Raw genomic sequence first — 8881 nt, 5'->3', positions numbered from 1 at the left:
GTTTGATAACTAATTTGGGGGAAACTGGAGAACTGATTCGCGTAGTGGGAGGTTAAATTGAAATATTATCTGGACATAATTGCCCTTTTGATAACCGGTATGTTGTCAATTTCCTTTTAATTACAACTTTGCCACCGCGTTCTATTGTACGCTCCAGATCCTCTCGTACGTCTTGTATGATAGTATATTAGTGTACATTAACCACCCCTTATATATATATATATATATATATATTAAAGTCTATGGGTAAAGTTAAAATACAAAGGACAACAAAAATGAGAAGGGTGAGAAACAATCAAATCCATTGATCTTAGATTTGAATGGCTGTGATTAATTTAATAAATAAAAATTGATGGAAAGGGCATGAAGGTAATAACTCACATTTGTTGATTTTCTCTCTCCACATGAAAGGCACATGTCAATTCCCCCATTATTTTAAAATGTCCATAACTTTTTCATACGACATTAATTTTTTTAAAAAAAAATCACCATAATAATAAGCGTTTTTTTATCTTTAATATGAGTATCATATTGTTATATAAAAATTAAAAAAAAATTAATGGGTTTTTTAATTGTGTTTTTTTTTGTTGTTTATTGTGTCATTGTGTAATATGTTGTTTCTATTGTGTCTTGCGTTTAGGCCATTGTGTTATACGTATTCACCATTGTGTCTTACGTTTTAGGTCGTTGTGTTATACGTATTTACCATTGTGTTTTACGTTTCAAGTTATTGTGTAACATGTATTAATCATTGTGTTTTATGTATTAGATAATTTGTTGTTATTTTATCATTATTTTTACATATTATTATTACACAATAGTGTTATTAGTATTTAAAAAACATAATGATGAGTTGAAAGACACAATGACGAAAAAACACAATGACGAAAAAAGACACAATAATAAGCGAAAAAACACAATGGTATGCGAAAAAAGACACAATGGTGTGCGAAAAGACACAATGGCGAAAAAAGACAATGACGAAAAAAGACACAATGGTGTGCGAAAAGAAACAATGACGAAAAAAGACACAGTGATAAACAATGGCGTGCGAAAAGACACAATGACGAAAAAAGACACAATGATAAGCGAAAAGACACAATGCTATGCGAAAAGACACAATGACGAAAAAAGATACAATGATAAGCGAAAAGACACAATGACGAAAAAAGACACAACTATAAGCGAAAAGACACAATGGTGTGCGAAAAGACACAATGACGAAAAAAACACAATGATAAGCGAAAAGACACAATGATGTGCGAAAAGACACAATGACAAAAAAAAGACAATGATAAGCGAAAAGACACAATGGTGTGCAAAAAGACACAATGGTGTGTGAAAAGACACAATGGTGTGCGAAAAGACACAATGACGAAAAAATACACAATTATAAGCGAAAAGACACAATGGTGTGCGAAAAGACACAATGATAAGCGAAAAGATACAATGGTGTGCGAAAAGACACAATGACGTGATTTTTGTTTTAAATTCTATATAAAAAAAATGCACACTCATATTAAAGATAAAAAAACGCTTGTTATTATGGTGAATTTTTTTTTTAAAAAAATATTATACGAAAAAATTATAAACGTTCTAAAATTATGGGGGTATTAACATGTGTCTTGCATGTGGGAAAAGAAAATATGTACAATTACCTTTATACCCTTTTTCCTTTGTCCCCACTTGACACATGTCAATTATTTATGGCTTCTCACATTTCTCATTTTTGTTACCCTTAGTAGAATAACTTGACCCTAAAGTCTATATATGTATCATTTTATTATTTTTATATGGCGCAAGATGAAAATTAATGGAACCATAAAAAACATGAGAGTGGGTATTTTTTGTTGTCCAAGTGTAAAGTGAACGTTGACTTTGATGGATTTTTAAAGAAATTGTTAACTTTGTACAAGCAACCACTTTGTACATCTGAATCTCTTTGTGTGAACACCAATGACTTCAACCTCTTAAAGTACATCAAGTAATCAAATACAATGCTTCATTTCAGTTGACATTTTGAGTAAACTCATTTTATAAGTCTTCAAAGGTCACTTTGTAACACATAAACATTAAAAGTCAAGTATGCAACATAGATGTCATAAACCATGTCTTCAAATAGTATTACCACTTAATATCGTTTCTCGGATTTTAACATTGGGCCCGTTGAAAACAAATGCTAAGGTTGGCGTAAAGATCAGTCGCCTTCGGTAACGAACCCAAAAGAGGGTGACAGAATTTGGTAGAAAGGGAGGGAAGTGGACAATTATTTGCTTGAGTTCTTCCTCATGGCATGTAGTTCAATTTTGAAATCTAAAGTCAACATGTCTTTCATTGCCATTTGGTCTTGGGAAAACTTTTTATGATCAGGAAAGATAATATAGATATGCCCACTTGGGTTTAGTCAGCAAACTTTTTGCAGTTTATGGCAATTTAAAAGCATCTACCAAACATTGTAATATGCTATCTATCTGGATTTTGGACATTAGTGTTTTGCGCTCTGTGTTTGGTAGGGAGGTTATATTCTAGAAGAGAGATATTATGTAACTCAATAAATCAAACCGAACAAAGAATTCAACTTGCTTCAGTTTAGACAGTTTAACTGATTTCAACGGTTTATAATTACATTATTGGCTAGTGTACGTATTATCTTATAACACATAAACAAGTCACATTAGACGGTTGTTGCCAAACGAATAAAGACACACATACAGTTATTCCAATGCTCATCTTTTATCCTTTTATGTTGTATATTCTTTTTGGCTTTTTGAACGATCTATATGATGTTTTCTAATGAAATAATAATAATATAAATAGTGAAAGAATCAAAGCTAGTAGGAGTAGATATTTTGCCTTGTGTTATTGTCATGGGGTAAAAGGGTTGAAGGAAAAGCTGATTTGATTGATGGTTGGATTAAAGAAAGGATTGACATTGTTTAAGGTGTTGTTTGTTTTTCAGAGGTAAAATGTCAGAAGACTGCGAAACCACATCTGCCAACATCTGTAGCAGAAGAGGTGGACCAAAACTCTGCAGTCTGTAACAAGAAGATTGTTTGTTTTTTAACATCTGCAAACTGCTAAAATAAGCTGATAATAATAATTTCTCTTTTGTTAGCAAATTAGCAATGGCATGAGTGAAACATACATATTAATTGATCAACAACATTATTAAACAACTTCAATCTGAATCAAAAGAATAACAAATCAATACATAAACTATAAATCAATTAATAAGCATTCAATCTCCATCAGGTACTGTGTTCCGGTAAGTCAACGAAGAAGAAGATGACGTTGACTTCTTCCAATTCAGCACTGGAAGAAACAATTATTATTATTATTATTATTATTATTATTATTATTATTATTATTATTATTATATGTTTCTATTTGGTCCTTACTGTATGAATACAGTCGGAATGCACCAGAGGAGGTAGAAAGGCGGCGGCAGGGTTGCAGCGGTGGGGAGGCGGCGCTGAAGCAGTGGAGCGACGGGGTTGCAGCGGTGGGGGAGTAGGGCGGCAGTAGAGCGACAGGGTTCGGTGGGGGAGTTGGGCGGCAGTGGAGAGAGGAGGGGATTAGGGTTTGGGAGTTCTGATGGAATAAGAAGAATGATGGAAAGAAATTGGGTTAGAAGAGGTGAGAAATAGCAATACCAACACTTCTGGGAGAAGAGGGCGTGCAGACGTTTTTTAATGAAACGTCTTCGAAAAAACAAACACACTGCAGAGCCCAACGTCTGCGCGCCCTCTTCTCAGTGCAGACAAAAAAGGTGGAGAAGTGCTTCTGAGGAAAAACAAACAGCACCTAAGTCAACTAGTTTTCAAATTTTGCACCACCTTGTTTAAACATCAATGATTTCAACATCTTAAAGCACATCAAATATATATCATGCTTGTTTCATGGTTGACTTTAACGTTATAACTACTTGATATGTTTTCAAATACAAATAGTCATCTAACAATAAAATCTCTACTTTGTAACGTTATCTAATCCCTTTAAAGGCATTCTTAATTCATTCATCAAATTATGTGACTATGAGAGTGACGTTTTATAAAATAGAGAGTGGTTTATAGTGTTATAAGTAAATGAGAGAAAAATTGTTGTGATTTTTTCTGTATATTTGAAAGGTTTCTATAGTAAGTCTAATTTTTTTTTTAATATTTTTTGAATGTGATTGTGAGTAAAAGAAATGGAAAATGTAATGATAAATGTACATTATTTAATTGAATAAAAGAGAGAAAAAAAAAGTAATTTTTGGTGTAATTTTGGATTCAAAGATAGAAAAAAAGATATGAATACTTGATATGTCAAAATACCACAGGAATGGGCAAGCAATACAACAGATATATTTGTCACTCTGTATTCATAGGGCTAGCAAATTCAATTCTAAACCATAAAAAGTGTTAATGCATATACATGCCACATGGATTTCTAATACATGTCACATGATATGTATCAATATTATTTTATTTATGTGATCTAAGGACAGCCACAAATTTAAACACCCACCACCGCCCCCAATCTAAGAACAAACAAAAAAGGAATAAAAAATAAACACTTTTTGTGTCAATTGGAGAAGATACGTATAGTGACTTAAGTTTGTGGTGCATTCTATAAAAAAAATAAATTATAGGTATATTGATTTTATTAACCAAAACTAGAGGTGACAAATGGGTTGAGTTGGGTTGGGTCGAACGAGTCATGGGTTGAAATGAGTCATAGGTCAAAACGGGTCAATTAAAAAAAAGTTTGTTTTGATTTGGGTCAAAATAGGTTAGAGTCGAACCAGGTTTTGACTTTTTTTTTCGTTAGCAAGAATAATGGCGGAAACATTTTAGTTTTTTTAGATTTTTCATTTTTTATTTATATTATAAGATATGATTTTTTTATTATATTTTTTGATTTTTTTAGGGGTTTTCTAGTAAGATTAAAAACCCTAAAAAAATATTCAAAAATAATAATAAAAAAATTATAACTCAAAATATAATCATAAACAAAAAAAGTAAAAACACTAAAATGTTTCCTACATTGTCCTCGTTCAATTAAAAAAAACCTAGAATCGAACCGAAACCGAAAAAATCGGCAGAAATGAAATAAAGAAACAAAAAGCCAAAACCGGACCACATCAATCGAAATCGAAAAAATCAATTAAAACGAAACTAAAAGAATTCAAACCGAACAAAAACAAAACTGAAAAACGAACAAAAACGAGTCCGGAATCGACCAGAAAGAAACAAAATAAACCAAAACCCAACACGTCACGGGTAAAAACTCGTGTTGGCTTGAAACCTGAACCGAACCCGTTCCAATCTGAAACCCGTTTCGTGCCGAAACCCGTTCCGATCCGAAATCTGTCACATTTCCTTAGGACACTAACCCACATCGACCAATTTCTTCCAACTTGTCGACCCATTTTGACCCGAAAATAGAAGGGTGAAATTTCAAATGACTCATTTAGTTAAAACATTTTACCCAAACCAATTCATTTAACTTTTAAAACAACTTAAATTGACTCATTTAAAAGAGTTTGGGTCAAGATTGACAACCCTAATCAAAACTATCAAATCTGGTTGTTATAGGTCTCAACTAATGAATTGGCTGTTAACGGTTCCATCTTTTAATGTATTTTTTCAACAGTCCGCGACTAACAAAATTCTAACGCTGTTAGTTGTAGGTTGCTGTAAAAACGCGATTAGCCGAAAAAGTCACATTTTATGTCGGAAAACTCAACCTGAACACCCTAAATTGACTCACCACCAACCAACCACCACCACTTGAGAACCACCAACCGATTCCGACGACATCAATTATTGGGGGTTTTACTAGAAAAATGTCCTAAAGGTCCGCTCCAATGTAACAAAGATGTTTGGGACGAAAATGTTGAGTTTTCCATTAAAAAAATGTGGGTTTTCCGGCCAAAAACGTTTTTCCGGCGATCTGCAATTAACGGTGTTAGGATACTGTTATTTGGAACAAATAAGTTAAAAGATGAGACCGACAACAACTATTTCGTTAGTTAGCACCGGCAACGACCAAAAGATGATAGTTGAGATTAATAAAAAACAATACACCTAAATTATAATATATATTCATAAACTTTAATGTGCTAAAACTGAAATTTTATTTACTAATAGATAATTATGTTAATCTTTTATAATATATATGTGAAAATGTTAATAATTATAATAATAACACCAACCATTCATTCTTGCAAAAAGATCCCCATCAAAGAAGGAAAAAGGCTAAAGGTGAAAAGGTCAATGTTTTTGAATTATTGCCTCTTGGTTTTTTATGAAAGGGCATATATATATATATATATATATATATATATATATATATATATATATAGTTCAAATTTGAACCCTAAAGAGCCAAAAGTCAAGACTCTAGAATAATAATAAGTACTAGTAATTAGAAAGTAGAAGTCATCCGTCCAAAAAAATAGTTTATTTTGAAGTATTTTTGGTGTATAGTGGGGTGGTTACAACTTGCAACCTTTTAAAGGTTCAATAACCATTCATTTGTTGTTGTTAAGTCAACTCCATATAATAAAGATCAATGACTAGTATCATGGCCGACACTGAGATGGGTTAACATCCAAATGAGTTAGTTTGCTTAGTTACAATCACACTCATATTTAATTCCAAACTAAGTGTATAGACTCCCAATACACTGGATAAAGGTTTTGTAAATTGTAACAGTGTTCAAAAGACCTAAATTGTAGTGAAAAATAGTGTGTTCGATCCTTGATCACGAAACACCTTCGGGTTCTAGTTACATATTCCCAGATCTTTATTTGCACGTCAGATGCTAGTCACAACAAAATGGTTTGGCGGAAGACATATGGGTAAGGTGGCACCAAGTCTCAAAAGAAAACTTATGTAGCCGAAGCAACATAAGGGTCATTAGAGAGTGTTTGGGCCGTTGGATCCCCTCAGTAGGACGTTAAATGGACTTTGGTTCGTTAACATTTTAGATGCTCGAGACTCATGATAACGTTATAAATTAAATTAAACTCTATACGCTTATAGCCTTATATGGTTATGCATTTTTTCAAAACATATCAATATCATATACTAGTTGTAGCTTACATTGATGGGAAGTGTCGTTTTACCTTGTTAGTTCAAATAATTCAGTAGATCCTACTTGTTTTAGACCCAAGATGTTAAAAATAAAGAAGGCCCACTAACAGTTATAGCCCAGTCAGTGGCCCACTTTGCCAGACCATGTTTTTAGACTCACCATTATGTAGAGGTGAAAAAAAAACCCGTACCCGGAACCTGACCCAAAGAAAATACCCGGAACCGGTTTTTTTATACCCGGGTATTCTATACCCGAAACCGGAACCGACCCTACTAGTAGGATATGGATAGGGTTTGCATTTTGAGGTCAATACCCGTACCCGGAACTTACCCGTAAATACCTGGACTCGGTCATACCCTATACCCGATACCCGGTTATACCCGATACCAATTTTCTAATACCCGAAATAATACATGAGTTTTTATAGTGTATTTTTATGTTTACTTCACAACTTTTCTGTTTAAGTTTTTGTAAAATGCATATTACTAAGTAAATAATTTGTAATTAAGTGGATTTATGGTTTTTGTAATATAATTTAATTCATTACAAAGCAAATTTAAATTTTAAACAAATTAAAAAATCTATAAAAAACTACAAATTCAAAACCGGGTATTAATACCTGGTCGTACCCGGTTCCAATACCCGAACCCGATTATACCCTACCCGGGTACACAGGGTTGAGTTTTTCTCCTCAATACCCTACCCGATTTATCTCAATACCCGATTTTTCAATACCCGATCATACCCGAAACCGGTTCCATTCCCGAACCCGGGCATTAGAAAAAACCCGATTTGTGCACCTCTACCATTATGAACTTGTGCATTAAGAAAAAATTATAAACTAGATTTTTATCCCCGTGTTACGGGAATTGTTTTACATTATTCGTTTCTAATAATATTTATAAACTTTTTTGAATTTTAGTTTTATTTATTGTAAGAAAGTTAATAATATACTTATGGTTTCATGTTTTTAGACACACCATTATGAACTTGTGCATTAAGAAAATATTATAAACTAGATTTTTATCCCCGTGTTATGGGGATTGTTTTACGTTATTCGATGAAAATATTATAAATGTGCAACAAACGTGCACTGTCGTAGCGCCTTTTAACATACGGTCGATGAACTTGTGCGTTAAGAAGCATTAGAACGGTTCATTAAACTTGAAATGGTTCGATGTGTCGTTATAATGTTATTGGCCACATATAAACCTATGCATCAAAATGCATAGTTATCCTATCTCTTTGTTGCATCAGTGATATATCTTACCGCGAAACCTTACTGCCAAAAGCTTTCAACTTATCGTTTTCACTCACTCGTGCATCATTAAGAGTAACGAAACTTCAAAACAATACAAATCTTGCATGATCAATTTCATAAACTTTACACTTAATAATAGTAAGAAATAAATATCTGCATACATGGTGTCTAGCCAAGCTCATTACAATTTACAAACATATATACATCCGTTTTCAGTAAAACCGACTTGTTTCTCAGCAAAGGATCGGTTTTGGCGGCTTCTTTGAAAACATTGTTGGGGACTGTGGACTTGCATTATCTTTTTGGTTCTTTGATGATGTTTTCCAAAAGTTACTCGGTTCCTCCTTTGCAGGAGTCTGATCAGTAGACGGTGCGTTCATGATCCTCATAACCTTATTCGGGTTCAATGCCATCACCACCATTGTCTCATACACCTACCACCAAAAAATTGTTAATATATATTTTTTATATAATTTTGTTATATTATATAAAACTACCTGGCATATATCGTTGGCTTTCTCGACCCAACTTTTGCTT

Source organism: Bidens hawaiensis, unplaced genomic scaffold, assembly GCF_021521415.1.
Source record: "Bidens hawaiensis isolate Kalapana, Puna unplaced genomic scaffold, B.hawaiensis_p1.1 tig00028273_1, whole genome shotgun sequence".
Lineage (NCBI taxonomy): Eukaryota > Viridiplantae > Streptophyta > Magnoliopsida > Asterales > Asteraceae > Bidens > Bidens hawaiensis.
This window is presented reverse-complemented; position numbering follows the sequence as displayed.